This window comes from Lissotriton helveticus, chromosome 4_1 (genome assembly GCF_964261635.1).
Source record: "Lissotriton helveticus chromosome 4_1, aLisHel1.1, whole genome shotgun sequence".
NCBI lineage: Eukaryota > Metazoa > Chordata > Amphibia > Caudata > Salamandridae > Lissotriton > Lissotriton helveticus.
The window spans coordinates 1,390,135,811-1,390,157,427 of NC_136063.1; the positions used below are offsets into that span (position 1 = coordinate 1,390,135,811).

Here is a 21,617-nt window from a genome sequence, read left to right on the forward strand (position 1 = left end):
GGGTGTTACCCAGAAACCGGTCCCAGGATGCTTGTTTCCAGTCCAGAGAAGACATGGCTTGGCAGTTCTGGCTGGAATGTTCCCATGAGGCACTGGGTCAAGACTGATTTGCATATAGCTGTGTCTGAACTGGGGTGGCAAAATAAGCTAAACATTGATGATGGATTCAACCCAGATCTGGACTGGGGGTGAGTGTCTGAAAAGTTTCAGCACTCCGTTCATCATCTCCTTGTGTTTGCATGAGTTATAGTTACTTAAGATAACTATAACTGGTGAACTTCATGGGTTTTGTATGTTCAAAACGTTATGCTTTAACTGACATCTTCACCTAACTATAACATCACTTTAACCTTTGCTTGCATATAGCTGTGTCTGAACTGGGGTGGCAAAATAAGCTAAACAATGTGTTGTATAATTATCCTATCTTTATTTCTATGTTTTACTCTGCATCTTACCTGTGTCATACATTCCAGAATGTGGATGGCTCTGGCTCTTCCTAGTATTCTAAGTGGAGACAGTTTGTGCCTGGCCAGCTTATATTGAAGATGCCTGCTGTATCTCTCCTACAATAAACCTGCTCTTCTACTCATGAAGTCTCCCAGCAATTTACTACAATTTTGGCGACGAGGGTGGGATCAAAGAAGACATTTGTAGGGCTAAAGTTCTTGCACCTTTTGATACAAACAAAGTTTCCACTTTGTTGGTGGATGCTAGTGCACGTGGACTTGGTGCTGTCCTGTTACAAACCCATAAAGATGGTGAGGGGCCGATTGCGTTTGCTTCGCGCACTCTTTCTCAGTGTGAACAGAATTACTCTGTCATTGAGAAAGAGGCCTTGGCGGCTGCATGGGGTGTCCACCATTTTCGTCCTTATTTGTGGGGTACACGTTTTAACCTAAAGACTGATCACAAGCCACTTATCCGGATTCTTTCTCCAGGTGGTGCAGCTTGTAGTTCTCCAAGGTTGGCGAGATTAGCTTCTAAGCTCCAAGAGTATCACTTTGACATTTCTCACATTTCTGGTTGGAGGAACTTTCAGGCGGATTGCTTGTCTAGACTAGCTGTTCCGTCTGGTATGAATGCTGATTTCAGTCTTGAGGATATGGAGGAAAATATTGCTTGGATTGATGATGTACTTACTCTGAGTGAGAGTTCCTTTACTCGTGCTGACTGGCTTGAGGCTATGTCCAAAGACAATGTTATGCAGGAAGTTGTCCAGTTGATCAAACTAGGTTCACGTAGAGAGAGTTGTGTACATGTCTCTGTTCGCCCTTTCTTAAAGGTCATTGATGATCTGTCTGTATGTGAAGACAATGTGGTGATGCGTGGAGATACATTTGTACCTCCTGCTGATTTGAGGCCAAAACTTATTTTCATAGCACATGAGGGTCGGTTTGGCCAAACCTTAACGCAACAAAGGCTCAAGTTGAATTTCTGGTGGCCTGGGTTAGATTCTATGGTTTCTTCCTGGGTTGAAGATTGCCATACGTGTAAAGTAGGTGAGAAGAGATTGAAGATTTCGGTTGGGTCTGGGATGGGTGCATTACATTTTCCTGATGTTCCGTGGCATACCATCTGCCTGGATTTCATTGGCCCTATGGTGGAACTACCTCTGTCTCAAAGATTTGCTGTTGTCATTGTGGATTGTTATTCTAAATGGTTGTCTGTGGAGTTTCTGAAGGATATCACCACTGATACCACCATTAAACACTTAAAGAATTTATTTTATTTGGAGGGCTTTCTTAATGTTATCATTACTGACAATGGCACGCAGTTGGTTTCACATGTTATGCAAACCTTTTTGGCTGATTGTGGTATTTCCCATCACAGGACCTCACTTTACAATCCCCAAGGAAACGGTTTATGTGAGCGTTTGAATAGATTGGTGAAAGGTACCATCCAGATGGCCCTTTCCAATAGCTCTTCTGTTTCTTCTCTTGTTCGTGAAATGGTCTATGCCAACTGTACTACTCTTCATGGTACACAGTTTAAGTCTCCCTTTGAGCTCATGAGGGGTAGGGTTCCGAGCACTAAACTAATTCACTCTTGGCTTAAGGGATTGGTCCTTCAATCTGATGGGACAAAGAAGGTTTGTGTGCCTGTTTCTGCTCCTAACGCTTCTAATAAGGGTTCTGTGGGGCAGGTATCGAAAGTGGTTTCTAACAAATTAGCTAAGGGTGACCTGGTGAAGGTGAAGTCTGGTAGAGTTTCTGGTGGCTTGTCGAAATTCCGTGGTCCCTTCACTGTAAAAATGGTCTATCCCAACTATGTTGTTCTTTCCAATGGAGAGAAATGGAACTTAAGGAGGGTGGCTCTTTATCAAAAAGCTGCTTCTGTTTCTGGTTCTCCGCCGACTCCTGCTGCTTCCATCCAGGATCAGAGTACTTGTGGGAATGATTGTTCAGGTTACATGTTTATTTCTCCTCAAGCCTCTACTGCACCTGTTCCTGTGCATGCCTTAGGTAGGAGTGATGGTGGGGGAGATGCTCCTGATTCCTAACTTGCGTACAGACTTTTAGATCAGTCTGGTTGCCTTCATGGTCCCAGTTCTCCTTTGTCTGCTTCTAGGCCTCAGAGATGCCGTAGACCTCCTGTCTACTTAAATGATTTTTGCTGTGATTAGAGTTGTTTAAAGGGGTGACGTGTGTCCCTCCTATTATTTCATTACTGTATTCTGTTTTTCTTTGCTTTATCTTGTTTCAGATCCATCCTGTTTTAAGTTTCATTTAAAAGTCAAGCATGTTTAGACCGTCATTGTTTTTAAGTTTCATTTCAATGATAAGTTTCTCTTTTGACTTCTAAGCTGTTTTTGCTTCAATGAGAGGAGATGTGTTGTATAATTATCCTATCTTTATTTCTATGTTTTACTCTGCATCTTACCTGTGTCATACATTCCAGAATGTGGATGGCTCTGGCTCTTCCTAGTATTCTAAGTGGAGACAGTTTGTGCCTGGCCAGCTTATATTGAAGATGCCTGCTGTATCTCTCCTACAATAAACCTGCTCTTCTACTCATGAAGTCTCCCAGCAATTTACTACACAATGATGATGGATTCAACCCAGATCTGGACTGGGGGTGAGTGTCTGAAAAGTTTCAGCACTCCATTCATCATCTCCTTGTGTTTGCATGAGTTATAGTTACTTAAGATAACTATAACTGGTGAACTTCATGGGTTTTGTATGTTCAAAACGTTATGCTTTAACTGACATCTTCACCTAACTATAACATCACTTTAACCTTTGCTTTTTCAGTGGAAATATATATCATATATATAAAATACATATATATGTGTATATACATATATTTTTTATATATTTTTAAACATGTGTTAAAAGTGTTATACCAATAAAAAAATATATTTTGCAATAAAATATGTTAATTATCTTTATTGATTTAAAAATACATTTGAATACATAAAGATTAAGTGGAATTTTTATTAACAAATCTGAAGAAAAAATTAAATTTTATTTGGCATTTCAATTAAATATTCAATTCAAAATCAAATTACTAGTGTACATTTAAAATGTTATCTCCAGAGGGACCGGACGGGGTTGTCCATTGTCTCCCTTGCTGTACGCCCTAGTGGCGGAGCCGCTGGCGTGTGCGCTCAGAGAATACCACGGGCATGAGGGCATTAGTTTCCCGACATACACGCTGTTATACGTGCGTGACCCTGAGAGGAACTTGTCTGCGGTTAGAGAAGTTGTACACTTTGGGGCGCTCTCTGGCTTAAGAGTAAATTGGGCGAAGTCCATAGCCTTTCCCCTCACCCCGGCCACAACAGAATTCAAGATGGAGTTTCCACTGCAGTGGTCCACAGACTCTGTTAGATACTTGGGAATTCAGCTACACACGAACTCGGAGATAGTGTTCCGAGAGAACTACGGCACAGCGATTAGTAAACTAGAGGACGACGTACAGTCGTGGTGCCAACTCCCGCTGTCACTTATGGGTGGCATCTCGATCATGAAGATGGTGGTGTTGCCTAGGTTTCTGTTCCTGTTTGCAAATCTACCTCTGGTGTTGCCGCGTTCCTTTTTTCAAAGATCAGCAATCGATGATAAAATTGGCATGGGCGGGCAAGCAGGCGAGGGTGCAATGGGAGGTACTTACATTGCCGTATAGTATGGGAGACCTGTGTGCGCCAGACTTGGAGCTATACTACAGAGCAGCGCAGGGTGCCCCACATGCATACAAGGATACACGGAGAATCGAACATCCCACTCGTCCGCATGGAAAAGCTATTTGTCGACCCTCTTCCCCTACCGGCAACGATATTCCACCCGGCTGATCGCAGAACTAGGATAATAGACTCTATAACTGCCACCAATCATGCATTTACAACAAGGGGTGGTGATGGACAGAGTCTCTGAATTAAGCAGAGTACTCTCACCCAGTCAAGAGATCAGGGCTAGATCCAACACCGTTTTTTAGCTCATTGCACCATCCCAGTTTCAGAACCTGGCTGTATGCAAATTAGTCTGTCCCTGGCCCAGTGCATCATGGGAACAGGGCAGACCAGACTACAAAAGCCAATTCTTACACTGGGAAGGAAACAAGCTTCCGGGGACCGGTTTCTGGCATTACAGCCGTCTTCGGCCCGGCTTGCTTGAATCCTGATGGTGCAATGAGCAAGGGACTCACATCTGAGTATACCCTTCCACGCTTAGGGTGGACAAAATTATTTACAACAAGGGGTGGTGATGGACAGAGTCTCTGAATTAAGCAGAGTACTCTCACCCAGTCAAGAGATCAGGGCTAGATCCAACACCGTTTTTTAGCTCATTGTCCCTCACCACCCCTTGTTGTAAATATTTTTGTCCACCCTAAGCGTGGAAGGGTATACTCAGACATGAGTCCCTTGCTCATTGCACCATCAGGATTCAAGCAAGCCGGGCCGAAGACGGCTGTAATGCCAGAAACCGGTCCCCGGAAGCTTGTTTCCTTCCCAGTGTAAGAATTGGCTTTTGTAGTTTGGTTTGCCCTGTTCCCATCATGCACTGGGACAGGAACAGACTAATTTGCATACAGCCAGGTTCTGAAACTGGGATGGTGCAATGAGCTAAAAAACGGTGTTGGATCTAGCCCTGATCTTTTGACTGGGTGAGAGTATTCTGCTTAATTCAGAGACTCTGTCCCTCACCACCCCTTGTTGTAAATATTTTTGTCCACCCTAAGCGTGGAAGGGTATACTCAGACATGAGTCCCTTGCTCATTGCACCATCAGGATTCAAGCAAGCCGGGCCGAAGACGGCTGTAATGCCAGAAACCGGTCCCCGGAAGCTTGTTTCCTTCCCAGTGTAAGAATTGGCTTTTGTAGTCCGGTCTGCCCTGTTCCCATCATGCACTGGGACAGGAACAGACTAATTTGCATACAGCCAGGTTCTGAAACTGGGATGGTGCAATGAGCTAAAAAACGGTGTTGGATCTAGCCCTGATCTTTTGACTGGGTGAGAGTATTCTGCTTAATGCAGAGACTCTGTCCCTCACCACCCCTTGTTGTAAATACCAATCATGCATGGCACTGCATACTGCAGCAGCAGGGTGGAGCATTGCTGTACTCACCGACTATGCCGGTGGAGTGGACCCTTTGGCAGACTCCCTGCAGGGACAAGGGAGTAATAAAGGCACTACACCAATTGAACATTAAGGTGACAGGGGACTTATTCCAGGACGCATAGGTAAAGACTTGGGAGTAAGTGGAAGGGACGGCGGGTACAGGCACATTGTTGCAGCGATTCCAGGATCACAGAGTACGAAGGGCCATGCTGGAACAGCTGGGGGAGGACTTGTCTGAGAAGCCTGAGGTGCTGGAACTATCATATGTCATCAAGACTGAATCCCCGCGTAAGATAGTAACAAATATTCATAAAATAGCAATGACACACAGGGAGAACCGTTACACTGCAGCGAGGTTGGCATGGCAAAGAGACCTACAAATAACGATAGATGATGAGATGTGGAGATACTGCTTTAAGAACACCAGGGGGACATCGCTGCATGGTAGGCACAGACTCATACACTTCAAATACATCAACAGAGCTTACTACACTCCAGAGCGTTTATGCCGATACGGGCTCTGTGAGGAGGGGACCTGTGAGAGATGCCATGCTCCCACAGCAGACTTCCTGCATTTAGCATGGCACTGCCCGGGAATATACACATACTGGGAGTACATATTCAGGGAACTGGGGAGAATAGTGGAAGTGGAGCTGAATCCAGATCCTGCAGTGGCACTCCTGGGATACTCCAAAACATTGCCTAAGGCAGCACGCAGACCGGTAGATATGGGCATGCTTATCGCTAAACGAGCGGTGGCACTGTGCTGGATGAGAGGGCCAGTGCCCACAGTTAAGAGATGGTCGCAAGACGTGCTGTATTGCTGCACGCAGTAGGAAAACTACAATGAATTACTCCCACCATGTAGCCGACCGAAACATTTCTGGGGCCTATTCATGACACAGAGGCCTAGCGGGAATGGGGATGTAGAACCTGCGCAGTTAGCGTGCGAAGGAGAGGCAGAAATGTAACTCGAGGATACACTTTGAGAATAACAGAGTGTGGGACGGTTTGACATGCATTGTGTGGTCTTTTACGGGGAACATCTTTTATGCAGTTAGTTTAGCTAGCAGAAGTGGACGCACAGAGGGGGCCTAGACGGGGAGCGACGATGGGGTTGGGGCCTAAGGGGTAGCGCTCGGAATGAGAAAGGCCGTAACAAATGTATGTGCGAATGATAACCAGCAGTTATCAGTACGGACATGGCAGGCTCGGCCTCTGTGCAATAGTGGATGTGCACTGGACATAACACGCTGCCTGCCCCTAGTCGGGTTGTTGGCGCTACAGCTGCGTACTACTCAGACAAGAGACGCTTAGCTAACGGATCTCAGATGTGTCACTGTGTGCGATTGTATGCATCCCTTTTGTAGTTGTTTTTTTGAAATGCTCATTGAAATATGGAAAATTTACTGTTAAATGCAACCTGTTTTTTCTTTCTATGTAATACAGTGCTGTGGCCATACAGTCTTTTTAACCGGTCAATTAATTCATCTGTAATGCTGGTATCTTCTTTTATTAATTGGATGGTCCATCCACATTGTAATAATAACACTGTGTCCTTTAATAATTTTTATATAAGGCAGTTAAATATTTTAATTTGTATACAATGGGATTGTCGCTTAGTATGTCTAGGATTTAGAAACGCCCTGTGTCTTTTTATGAGATCTGTAATCTTTTATGGTTTTCTATCTTTTAAACCGAATAAAGTTTTTGATTGATTTATTGATTGTATGCTTTGTGTTTTTTGTGCAATAAAACTATTAAAAAAATGAAAAATTATTTTACATTAATATGCAAGAAACATTTTTACTATTTTCTTGTCAAGTTTAATAAACTTTTTTATACTGTACCACAAGATGATCTTGGCATGAAATCTTTCCCTGTCGTCTAGATAGTAATATGATAAATGTGTATTAATAACCCACACAAATGTCCAACGTAGCTGCAGGAGGGCTGGAATTGTGGCAAATTCCCAGGAAACCCAAAGAAAATAAGTTCACGTACAATGGATATTAATGAAACTCAATCACATAGTCCGTGGATATCGTCAACCTCCAGGTCCAGCTCTGGACACTTACAATTTGGAATTTTTTCCCGAAAAGAACTTAGAATTTAGTCAATTCCGACATAAATCAATACAGCATTTCACTGGTTAACAGAGTAGGAGCGAAAGACCTTCTGGGATCATCAATTGCAAGTGCAAATCAATAACCAGGCTGTTGAGAGAGAGGCACAGTGCCTGGCGCTAATTGTCCTGGTTGAAGCGGGAAGAGTGAGGCTGGATCAAGAGACTCATTTGGCCTGCCCTGTCGGCATACTCTGATGGCACAAGAGCAGTGCGCGGAGGCGCAGCACAATTAAGCTCAGTCAACAGTAACACACACAGATTTCAAAGCACCTCGCCATGCTGAAGACCCTTTCATCAACACATGATCTAGTTGCTGGTTATTTAAATAATTGCGGTGGTGACATTTCTCATCCAAGATATCATTGAGTTGAAAGTGTGTTTGTTTTGACCAAAAGTGCATTTTATTATACAGTTGTAAAAAGTTTTCCAGACGTCTAGTGTAGATTAATTCCTCAGTTTGCAACTACAAATAACATTTTTAAACATAAAAGAGTAAATCTGAGTATTACACCATGAAATCTTGGACAACTTCTTGCCCTCTAATGTGCGTTTAATATTGAAAAAAACCAATTAATTTAAATTCTGCAGATACCGGCATGTAATTAAAAACAAATGCATTTCATGGACTCCCTTCCGCATTCCTTTAATGTTTGCAAAACCTTTGAAATTATAACTAAGCCCTCTTCTTCTATAATTTGATTTCTGTACAAACCAATTTTATTCTGCGTCCAAGCTAGCTTCGTATCGGTGGTAGTGGCATTAAGAGAAGTAAGGATGGTTATTGACTGTGACCCACAGTGTTTCTCATAAGCTGTGTCCTCCTATAAACTGCACAGTGTCCTGCAGTACAGTTTTATTGTACATAAATGTCTTTGGGTTTAGTGTGTCACTTGAGAGTAGCAAAAACACTGCATGTCTTACAGCAGCATCATAAAATAGATGCAGCATGGTTCTTAGAGTAGAGATGCAAAGTTTCTGCAATAACCTGATATTCAGTTAGATCCTCAGCAGTGCATAGGTCGCTTCATGTTCACTCGGCGGGAGACTGGCCATCAGGGCAGTCTGTCATATTCCAGGTAGGCTGCGGGCTGTTTTCAGAGGTAGATTGGTTCCAATGACCCAACCCTGAATTCACAATAACTCCATCTTAGATGCAGCCAACTTCCAGTGACTGAAACATTCTTGCGGCCCATTTGCTCACTTAACTCAAAGCTGAACCGTTACAGGTAGATTTTTCTTCCCGTCCGTAACAAAAGTGAACTGTAAAATGTTGCTGCTTAGCATTCACAATCTTGTAGAAGATTTCATCAGCAAATGACTGAAGGCCACATTAACGAAAATGGGCACATGGTGGATGAACAAGGAAGTGGGGCTTATGTTTGTCTCTGCAGCAGGGCACTAAGGGTAGGGGCAGGTACAAAAGAATATGGTCACGGAGGAGTGTATAGGCTCAGGGACAAGAGCCGCATGCCTCCCTCCTCTTTAAATTGATTTTATCCCGGAGGATGTGGTACCCGGAGTCAGAATTGCCTTGAAGTGGGGAGCCAAGCGCCCTTGTCCCCCAAAAATATATATATATATTTTTTTTTTAAGAAAACAACTGCTGTCTCCCGCCGGCACTCAGAATGGGTGCTGGCAGGGTAGTGAGATATACAAATATGGGTGTCATGGGTAGGCACAGCATACACAAAATATAAAACAAAAAAATGAATAATAAACGAGTGGCAGCAGCCACTCTATTATTTACTGCTCTTTTACCGCTGCCCACCCGGTAACCCTAAAATGACCCCTACCTTCTTTTACCACTGCACACTTCTAAATCCTAAAGTTACCCTTTCCTCCCTTTACCACTACCCACACCAAAACCCCCCTTTTTTATATTCATAAAAATACCTACCTGCATGGTAAAGGCCTGTGTGGTAAATAATGGTTCTAAGTCCGACCTTTTACCTTCTGCACCAACTTTGTGTTATTTCTAACCTACTGTTGAGGTGTAGGCCCTCCCGATGTGGGTCATGGCAATTCACTGCAAAGTATTCCACTTTTCTGATAAGCCTCCTTTAAGGACAAACTTTATATCAAGTCTTAGTGTTGCAGCAATAGGGTAACAAAGCAATTGTCACACTGACTATGGGCAAACGGCAAACATTAGGCTAAGCAGGAAAGGTGTAACAGTTCTTGATCCTGCACATAAGACCTTAGGCACTAAAGAGGCTTAGGGTAAGACAGAAAGATGTCACAGTTAATGGTGTTGTAGCCCAGGGCTACACGGCGAAATCCCAAATGTTGTCAGATCTGACGCTACACCTAGACCATTCTATAAACTCAAGTAATTTTGCACAACCCAAAAGAGACTTGTAGCATTACTGACCCCTGAGCCAACCGCTTAAAAAAATCCTAAAAGGTGATAAAGATTGGGGATACGTCAAAAGGACGTTTACGAACCCAAAACACCCAATTAATAACCATTTCAAAACATTATCACTGAACAACCATCAAAGATTTGCAACAAAATTATTTATGGAGACAGGGCAGCAGCGTCTCAACGGCCTTGAATATATCTGCTACAAGCAGCTTGCAACCCTCAACCACAGCCCAAAGATTGTGGGGGATTTTGGCGAACAGCAGCTTTTCTGGTTTCATTTTTCAATCGAGCAAAAAGACCTCCAAAATTAAATTATCCCGAGCCTCAGAAAAGTACCCTATGTCACAAGTTGTCTGTTCATGACCGGCTGTTTTGAATTTGGATATTAAGTAATTCACCCACGTTTCCTTTTTTGCCAGGGCTGCACTGTTTAATAAATTCCCATATGTCCCGACATGTGCCAGCAGTGCTCGGCTGTCTGAAACCCAGCTGCTTATGTGATAGCACCCGCCAACTTCCAAAGAGACCGAAGAGAATAATGAATAGGCGTCGAGCCGCCTCGGAAAGAAACCAATATAAAGTAGCTTCTAGCTACAACACATGCCGCCGATTTTATCTGCTAAAATCCCACGAAGTGAATGTAACAAAAGGAATAATTTTGTCTGCACGTGAAAATCTTTCTAGATATCATAAACCCGGGGCCTATCCAGTTTCAAGGCCACAACATATACTATTTTATTCACCACAAACAGAAGTGCCCTTGTTCGGTTTTCCAAAATTAACTTCCGTCTTCTCCATAAATGACAGGGAACCGACTGTCTTACCCAGCAAGTCATCTAAAGCATTTGATTGGTTCTTAGAAAGGCGTCTTACTTCGTGTGCATGTAGACTTTTCATGGGATCCCCATGTATCAATGGGAAAGACACGGGTTGGCGGGAGCACATTTTCAACATGTTTGATCTATCGGACTACTAGACAATGTAGTGCTTGTGGTATGTGTGGCTGAGATTGCATGTCATGACCAACAATAATCACCATATCACTCCACTTTTAGGGGAAGCTTCGCGGAAAAACAATCCTTGCCACCTGCCAAACATCCCTAAACTATGGTTTGCAAGATGTATGGCAAAAGAAAGAAGCTTCTGAAATATCTGGGGAACCAGGTTGTTCAGCTGCCACGTGCCTGCTGGTCAAGGGCGACTCCACCAAGCATACCGTTCAAACGACAGGATGAAGTCAGAGGCACAAAGTGGTAAGGGCTCAACTTGTATTGTCCACCTCTCAGTCCTGCCTAGCGACCCTGCCTACAACGAAACTTTGGAGTAACTTCCTTAATAAAGATTCATCACTTCCGAGCCACAAAATAAAGGAACATCATAACCTAGTGCTCTAGCATGTGTAAAGCGTGCAGCATCCACAGATAGCCGCCCATCAGAGTTCTAGCCTGAGTGCTGTCAAAGGGTTCTTCAATCCCAATGGACATGCCATCTGTAAAGGCCTCTTCCCTCCAGTGTGAGGGAGAGTATGAATTACTAAGCCTCATCATGGGGTATTTGCAGGGGACTAGAGTAAACCTGCAGCCCTTTTGCTAGCTTGCAACAGCACAGTGGCCTAGTAAACTGGGAGGTTTACTGTGCTAAATCTGTCCAGAAGGAAGGATGTGATCAATGGTAGACGATAAGGACCAGGCCAAGTTCAGGGGGCAGAGGAGTGACTGGATGTCTACCTGCAGAAGGAGCCTTAGAGTCAATGAGACAGTGCTTCTGTTAGGTAGCAGCCTTCTGACAGCGAGAGAGAGCCAGCATGTGACCTGCCTGCTGGAGAGCCCTACAGGGCTCTGGGGTGGAGATAAGTGGATGAACGATGCATTTCGGAATGGCCCATGCTTGTAGGGGTCTCTTCTGTGGTTGATAAGTGAAACAAAAAGTACAGGGGGTCAAATAAATTCTTAACAGCCTCCAACTTTACTGCCAAATGCCAAGATTGCCAAATCCCATGGCCACCTAGTCTTAATTCCAGTATAAGACTTGTGTACAATACTCTACACTTCATGTCACTTTTCCTTACTTTTACAGGTTCTTCATCATCGATGATTTCGCCCTCCATCACTATTTTCCAACCTTTCTCCTTCTTATCATTCTACTTGTGTTGGTTTTTCTCTTTCGTTCTAGGTAAAAGTCCAAATTCCTGGTCCTCAAATTAAGTGCTGGTGACCACAACGTGCAACCATTGGTACACATTTAGCACTGGGCCTATCTTGGAAGACAGGCAGGACACTCGAGGATAGATGACCTGAATTATATAGAGCAATACAAGTTTCAAGCCACCAGAAGGCAGATTACCTAGGGTTCCTTCACAAGACACTTAGATGCAGAATGCAGAGAGAGGAACGGCAGGCAGGATAGACCAGGTATCCTCTTGTGGCAGTAAGTATACAGGCACACTTCAGATCACCACATAATAGAGCTACCAACCCCAGTGGCTGTGATATGGCACCGGGTGGCACTTCACTCCATTATCCATTATTATTACTCTATGCACATCTGGCTTCCAGTGGAGACCGAGGGTATTTAGGAGAAACAACCTGACATGATCCCAACACTGCCCTATTACTTATCGTTCACAACCCCCTAGGGAAGGTGGAAGACACAGAGGAAGGTTAGAGAGGTTTGAAAGATACCCAAGGATGAGAGATAATCACAAGGGACAGAACGACCAATGACTGATTTACATGCTCCCTGTGAAACTAGTTATGAATTGTTCATTGGTAGCTAGTCTTTTATGGCGAACCATGGGATGTATGCTGTATAGTTTGGAACAACTTACCCTGTGCCAACGACATTGCTTAGGAGCTATCTCTGTCCCATTGAACCTCAATGCTTTCGAGAACAACACAGAGGATGGCAGCGAGCCAGCCATATGTACGCTTTTTACTGGGAAAGTGACAGATGCATATAAGCAGAGTTATTGGACCCAGAGCAAGACATAAATGTATGATGAGTAATGCATACCCAAGATGGTGGAAAGGGAACATGAAACACCATCTACACCAAATCAGGATGCAAGTCCACTTTCCTACCAGATTGTACCATAGACCAACATGGGTGTTAAAGAATAGGTATACCAGATCTACACAGACCTACACTATGGACATGAACATCACTGGTAGATAGCTGGGTTTGACAGGGTCGATATTTCTGTTGGGCATATATCAGTCTCTGCAACTGCTCTGGATCCTTGCACAAAAAGGCCATGTGCATGGTGAGCTCCATAAGAAGTTAGTGGAGTTATGTTAATAGAGATTTAAAACAGGACCACAGAGCTCACTGATTAAATGAACAGGTTGCCCTTGTTTCCGTGAATTAGCATCTGAGGTGGAACGCTATGTGCAAATTGTGCAGGGAATAAACTGAAGTAAACACGCCTATCAGAGCAGTTACACTGTGGCAGATCTACTAAGGCGTTGGGCAGGAAACAAAAAGGCAATTCCGATAAACATTTCATTCTATTAACATTATAGCAAACCTGAGAGAACTTGAACCACATCTGGGCCCATAAATGCCCACAGAACTATTCACTTTTGGTGTCACCCATCCAGAGAAGGTCCTGTGATACTCTGCTTGCATTCTAGCACGAAAGAGATGAAAGGAAGCACATCTTTGTGTTCTTGCATCAGGATTATGTGCACCTGTTCAACTCAACCAAAACGAAAAAGTCGAAACAGTGAAGCACTGCAGAGAAGAAAGATATTTCCTTAAAGTTCATGGATACAGCCCTGGTGCAGAGGCAAATGATGGAAACAATAAAAATCCACTCCAGATATCTGGAAACTGGTATTACAAAATGCAAAGAGGGATTGGAGAAATTCAATTTTCTCTTTATTAGTATCAAAGCCGAAGTACAACCTGTCAAACCCAACTGAGATGGGGCTTACTCTTGCAAGTTACCCTTAACAACACAATGATACTTTTTACAATGGTGAGATGCCTCGGCTCCTTCAGCATGGATTATCTGGGGCCCCTCTGACAGGGGATTTTGAAGGTATATCTTGGAAAGAACGAGTCACACAGATTATACCCAAGTGATTAGAACACAAGCAATTAGGAATGTGTTTAGGGTTATATTTTCAATGTTTCAGAGAAAAAGTTAGGTAGAGATGAGAACAGAGAAGGGCTGTGAGCCAAGCCCTTGCCCAGTTGTTTTGGTCACACATACTTCTAGTAATCGTCAAGGGAAACAGCCAACCTTCTGAACAATTTTAGGCAGTTGTGACTTTGCGGGTTCTAACATTGGGGGTTATTGTCAATCGCACTAATCCCAATAAATACTATGTTTAGATCCTTTAAAAACGGAAATAATGTGTAAAAAGTAATTTTTAATCGCGATGAAGTTGATAAACTATAAAATAAGAACTGCGAGAACTAGGAATTTGAAAAAATAATAAAGCACAGGTTACATGAAAAGATTGCTATGAAACAGTACCCGTTCATTAGCAAAAAGCCAAAATGTACTCAATGCAGGCATTAATTCAAGGCAGCATTAAGCTCTTCAGCAAGACAACCGACGATAAAACGACGGGGCAATACATCCACAGGGTAAAAACTATCAACACACGGGACAATGCATTTTGCCCCTTCTTAAAATGAATAGCCTCATATGCATGAGATTGTGTTTTGCTCTCGGAATTAAAAGATTAAAATTAGCCATTGCAACAATTAAAATTCAATATGTGTCTATATCACTAACTTGAATACAACATTTAATAAAATATGGCTTGAAATTTTATGACTACGGGAGAAATTGTCTCTTGACTATAACCATTGAATATGGAAATTCAATGGTAATTCAGTAATGTATTTAATAATTCATTACATTATTTGCATTTGTATGCAAATAAATGCATAAGGCATAGTAAGCACATTTGAAAAACAAAATGTGCAAACCCGGGTCATTGTTTTGTTTAGAATACTTAACAATCTAGTCCAAGTGGCAAAATATATTAAAAACACTGGTGATAAGAGATTTGGCTCTTGTGAAAGTTAAGAGTTTCAAGCATGTTGGTCATTAATGAAAATTGGCCAAGCTATGTTCTGGGCTGCAGGCCATGTTTTAATGAACATTCTCTCACAGAAGGACTTATTCACACTTAATTTGTCTGTTCAATCAATTGCTGCAGTGCTTTAAAGTGAAACATTTACGGTGACAATGTAAGTGGTTTTTGAGAACGATCATAATACTGGTGCAAAATGAAAATAATTGTTCTTTTTTTGCTCCGAGTTGCATATTGGGAGAATGCTTCAAACACATTTGTCTTGTACCAGACTGGATTGGTCAAATCACGTTTTGTACAGGTTCAGAAGGCAGTGTGTCGTCATTTTAGCAGTGTATCTGAATGAGCCTAAGTTTAAGAATTGCAAATGTGCCTACTTGCATGGGAACCGAATTTAAGGAGACTTGATTTAGATTTATCTGAAGTGACACCACAGAATGAGGAGTCAACAGAAGCCCTACCTCCAGAAATCTTGTATGAGCTCCTCAGAAGAAGTAGAATGGTTCCATGGATCAAGGGTAGGCAAGGATCACGCTACAGCCACAGGGTGTTGGCGGCTCTACCGGTCAACTTTTAAAAAACAAAGTACAATCTGAAGCCTATTAGTTTATCCATCATCAGCACACTAAGGACATCTCTCCCAGAAACCAGTGCAGCAGTCAGGGGTGGAGTAGCAATATTCTTTACCTTGGATCCACTCACCAGCAAAGGGCAAACGTTAGGCCACACTTATGATTCACTGCTTATTTTATGTTTTTTGACTAGTTAAGTGCCTTATCAAATAAATGGTATTACGTTGCCAGGATATGAAGGCAGTGCTGGGCTCAAGATCTTATCTTAGTGTGGCCGCGTAGGATACAGCAAATGACAGTCTCGTTGAAGATACTGACATGCTTGAAGGTAAAGATTAAGAACATATATAAACCTTAGCGGTAGACAGCAAGACAACTGACTTGGTGCATGTAGGGGAGGGAGGATATATATTAAGGAGGGTTGTTGGTATTACAGTGGCAAACCCGGAAACTTTGTTGAGTAGCTTAAAGATGGAGCATATGGAAAGGATGCTGGGCACTTTAAGACGTTTCCTGCTTTTGCACTACTTGTATATTGGTGTCATCTTTGATAGACAAACTACTAGTGCAGTCCCCCCTTTGAGTCCATTAGCCCCTAACCCAGTAATTGCAAATCTGTTCTAAAAGGCAAACTACCTGGTGCCTGTAAATACATTCCTGTATAGTTTCTTTGCAGAATTGTTAATCACTCCTGTCACCCACTCCAGTGTATCTCATGTATGTCCGTGGTTGTGATAACCTGCGAGTCTCATAAGAGGAGTAGGTTACCTAGCCTTAATCCAATGTGGAGATGGGATTCAGTGCGGAGGATGAGGTGTGTGTTATAAACCACCTAACTTTACATCTAGTGTGGCCTCCACCTGTTTCCCTGGGAACAAGAACTCCTGAGTTGACTGATGAATTAAGATTTTCACATTATGCAACATTATCTGGTCAGAATCCACAAAACATAACAGACACACTCATTGGCTACCAGGAAACATCATTATATTCACTCAGAGGAACAGTCCACAGCCATCTTAATAGCCAGGCTAAAATAACTTGAAACACACATCACAATTCAAACATAAATCTCCCAGTAATTCCTGGTTCCAATGAGTCTCACTCGCGCCAGAAGAAGATAAGAGGTCCTATGATTTCTTCACATTGTTTGGGAGTGGGATACTAAATACACAGAGGGGCTTCAGTCACTGACTCTAGAGTGCAGGCAATAGAGAGGCTCAACACAGACAGGAACAGTGAGTGGTAATAATGAGTTAACGCTCCTTGGCCCTTGTTTGATCCCGATAAAAATGAAGAGACTTGTCTGATAATCCTGTAGGCCAAACACCATAACTTGAAATATGGAGAGGGATAACTAGTAAGTCATGTCTCTCTCTTCCGGGTCGGCGGCACTAAGTCAATGACTTGTCCTATGGTGATTAGTCACTGCATTGCCGGATTCTGGTGCATCAGGGCTACCACTCCCTCTCCAACCCTTACCAGAATTGCATAATGTGTCTTGAAGCAGGGATGCATAAGGGAATATGCCCACCAGTGGATCAATGAAGAATACAAAAAAGCAATAGATGGAATGCTAGAAACCACGCCACCTCAGATTAGACCCAGCAAAATCCAATATGAAAAATGATATGACCAGCATCCAATATGAATAGTCTGGCCCGAACTGTCTGAAAGTTCATGGTGGACATTTTCCATGAGGAGCAGGGTTGCTACCGATTTACATTAGAAAGCCCTTTGTTTAGAATGGCATGGTGGGAACAAAGGACTGGAATGTGGCATGAGCTATCTGCATTGGCTCAGATTAATTCAAGCATTCCATCCATTACCTTGTTGTTGTTACAGCTGATGCCCTAAGGGCAACGGACATGACGAGACGTGGGTCCCTTGCTCGCTATGCCACAAGACTTAAGATACACCATAAGGGCGAGCTCCAAATAAGGTGAAGCAGTTTTGGGTTGCTTGTGGTTCCTTCTGGTGATAGCTTCGCCTGGTAGTTCGAGACAAACAGTTCGTATGAGGATGAGAGTCAGTACTGTTTTGCATAAAGAAGGCCTTTGTCTAGAGTGGTATGGTGGGTGAAAAATTATGGAATGACATGTGGCCAGAGCAATTGCCAGAGGCAGCGATCAAACCAAGCACTCCATCCGTCATCTTGTTGTTGTTGCACCAGTGGATCAAGTCAGTTTCTTTAATGCTTGGTTATCCAGCAAGTGGGTCCAGTCCCATCTTTGGGTTGACCCATACCAGCATGGGCCCAATACACCTTAACCCATAGTAGGAATCAAGACCCTGTAGCAGACATGCTAACATCAGGGGGCCTACCCTGCACTGCTGACTCAATTTCACCTTAAGATTTCAACATCATACCCGCTTCAGCCACTCGCCTCCAGCACACAGCCAAATATGTCCTAGGAGCACAGTCACATCAGGCTCGGTCCATGCATACAGAGGACTCACACTTCCTCTCAGTGAGGTAAGGATGTTCCTCCCTCTCTTCAAGGCTCAATGACTGGGGCATCCCCTGGAAGATATGCATGTGCACCATAATCATACAGTCACACATAACAGGAGACATGGTTTCGACAAACTCTCATTCTCTTGTGGGAAAAAGCTCCCTACATGGATACACTTATTATCTTTTAAAAGATAATAGTGTTTTGAGGATTGCTGATCATTTTAATAGAAGCTTCTTAAAAATGAATTATGATAAAGTTACACTTATGAAGGAAACATGCTTACCATCTACTACCTAGTAACAAAGTCGTGATATACAATGGGAGGTGCAAGCTCAAAGATGTTCATGCACCAATAAAGAAAGCTTTTTTTAAGATCTTCTCAAAACAGCAGTACATCAACTAAATGTATTTAATAGGTGTTAAGGACATCGGTATCCAAGGTGCTCGGAGAAGGACAGTTTTTAAAAACTGGGATGTGTAGAAATCACCTTTTCAGAAGCAGCAAGTACAGTGAGAACACAAGAACTCCCTCCGACTCACCAGAGCCAACACGAATGACTCCTCGTCCCCCATGGAGCACCTCCACTTCCAGATCCAGACCAACCTCAGAACGACCCTAGGCGGCACCCTCGCCTACAGACCTCCCAGGCCACGCACCACGTTCACCGCAATCATTACAGACCTCATCACCACCCACGCCATCGCCTTCATGGACTACGTACTGCTCGGAGAACTGAATTTCCATTTTAACTACCTCCGCGACCCCAACTCCACCGCCCTCCTGGACAACCTTGCCAACATCAGATTGAAACAGCTTGTCACCACCCCCATCCACAAGGTAGGACACACCCTCAACCCCATCTTCGCAGGAGGAAACAACATCCACTTCAGCTACACCACACAACCCCTCTGGACGGACCACCACTGCATACATTTCTCCTTTTCAAACCCACCGCCCCCGCAGGAATTGGAGAAAGGTCACCGAAGAGCACCTCAAATTCACCCTCAACCACGCTCCCCCTCCCGCCACGACCAACGCAAACTCTGCAGCCAACAAACCCCAAAGATGGATCACCAACTGCTCCCCCCCCCCCGAACTCCAACAGACAGCGCCCCGCGAACGCCACCTGGTTCACCATCGACAAGTTTGGAGAAACAGCAAAACCCCGGAAGCACGGACCAGCTACAAAAATGCCATGACAGAATACCACCAATGCATCCGATCCACATTAAGGATCTTCATCCAGGACAGAATCCTTGCAAACTCCTGCAACTTGAAGGAACTCTTCAGCATCAAACAAGAATTCACCAAATCCCCAGCGAAGCCTCAGACGTCACGCCCTCCCAGGACTTCGACAAACAGAAACAAGGCACCGACACCACACCTTCTCCAGTAACGCCAACCAACCTACCATCTCCGCCTGGACCCCTGTCACTACAAAAGACACCGCCACAACCATACACTCAGGAGCCACCACGGACCCCTGCCTGCCGCACATCTTCCACAGTGCCGCCGCTGCCATAGCACCCTAACTATGAAGCACCATCAACTCCACCTTCAAAACCAGCATGTTCCCTGATGACTGGAAACACACAGAAGTCATGCCCCTCCTCAAGAAGCCCTCTACAGACCAGACGGACCTAAAAAACTACAGACCAATCTCACGCCTCCTCTTCGCAGCTTAAGCCACTGAGATCGTCAACATCCAGCTCACGAACTTCATTGAAGCTAACTCAATCCTCGATTCCTCCCAATCTGGATTCCGCAGCAACCACAGCACCGAGACAGCCCTCCTCGCCGACATAGACAACATCAGCACTCTTCTCAACCAGGGCCACACGGTGGCTCTCATCCTACTAGACCTCTCGGCAGCCTTCGACACTGTCTCTCACCGACAGACTCCACGACGCTGTCATACAGGGAACCGCCCTAGACTGGATCCACTCATTCCTCACTGGCAGAGCCCAAAAAATCAGATTCCCGCCCTTCCTCTCCGAACCCACAGAGATCTGCTGCGGAGTACCCCAAGGATTATTGCTCAGCCCCACACTCTTCAACGTCTACATGGCCCCCCTCGCCACCATCATCAGAAAGCATGGACTCAGCATATTATCCTACGCCGACAACACCCAGCTTATCCTCTCCCTCACCAAGGAACCTGACACCACCAGATTCAGCTTCCAGGAAGGAATGAAATACGTGGTATCTTGGATGAGCAGCAGCTGCCTGAAGCTCAACTCAGAGAAGACCGAAGGACTCGCCCACGGACCTACCGCCTCCACAAGGGATAACACCTGGTGGCCCACCGCCCTCGGCAACCCCCACACCCACGGACCTCTGCATCATACTCCCTCACCATGACCCGACAGATCAACGCTGTCTCCTCCACGTGCTTCAACACCCTCTGCAAGACCTTCAAATGGACCCCCGAATCCAGAGAGGCCGTCACCCACGCACTCATAACCAGCAGACTGGACTACAGAAACGCTCTCTACGCTGGAATCAACAAATCCCTACTCTGTAAACTCCAGACCATCCAGAACACCTGTGCCAGACTTGTCTCGGCATCCCACTAAAAGACCACATCACCCAGCACCTACAAGACCTCCACTGGCTCCACATCGAGAAGAGAGTGCCTTTCAAGCTACTCACTCACGCATACAAATCCCTCCACAACACCGGACCCCAATATCTCAACGAAAGAGTCTCCTTTTACGCACTCAAGAGACGCCTCCGCTCCGTCAACATCACCCATGTCGTAACTCCTCCATCCACAGAGCCAAAAAGGGAGGAAGAGCCTATTCCTACATCGCGGCAAAGACCTGGAGCGAACTCCAGCTCAGAATCAGACCATCCCCCACTCTGCAAGCATTCAGGAAGAGCCTCAAGACCTGGCTCTTCGGGTGCAACGGAGCTTCACAATATCCCCCCCCCCACACCCCCCTCCCCAGCGCTTTGAGAACCTCACAGGTCAGTAGCACATTTCACAAATCCCTGGTTGAATGATTGATTGAGTGAGACTCCTAACAACACAGGAAAAAAGCAGCAAGAAAACCTAATGAGAATTTAAGAGTTTGCATTACCTCCTAATTCATCTTCCTCCTCCCAGTCCCTGGCCCCACAAGTAGCTAAGTGAAGCCTATTTTATGTTTAGGGTAGGAAAGGTAAACTCTATACAAGTAGTGAGCAAATCTTATGATGTAAGGACTGCAGTGAGGAAGGCAGAGGATCGGAGTAATGAAGATAGCCAGTACGGTCTCTAGGTAAGAGATACTGTGCAAATATACAGCAAGGGAAAGGGGCTGACTTGAGGCGAAGCTGTGCAGATATCTAAAGAATGGGACCTGGGCTCTTCCTGGGCTGCTTACTTGAACAGATATCCCCACACTCTTTTACATAGCAGTTCTAGAAAAATAAGCCTGGGCTGTCAAGGAGGAAGATGTGATGCAGTAGAACAAGAAAGCAGCAATATAGAGGCAAAG

General features: G+C 44.3%; 1 protein-coding gene across 1 annotated transcript in view; it reads right to left on the reverse strand.

Annotated features, from left to right (window-relative positions):
• Positions 1-21,617, reverse strand: part of CDKAL1 (CDKAL1 threonylcarbamoyladenosine tRNA methylthiotransferase) — a 2,471,408-nt gene that overhangs the window by 617,201 nt on the left and 1,832,590 nt on the right. The gene's annotated exons all lie outside the window — the stretch shown is intronic.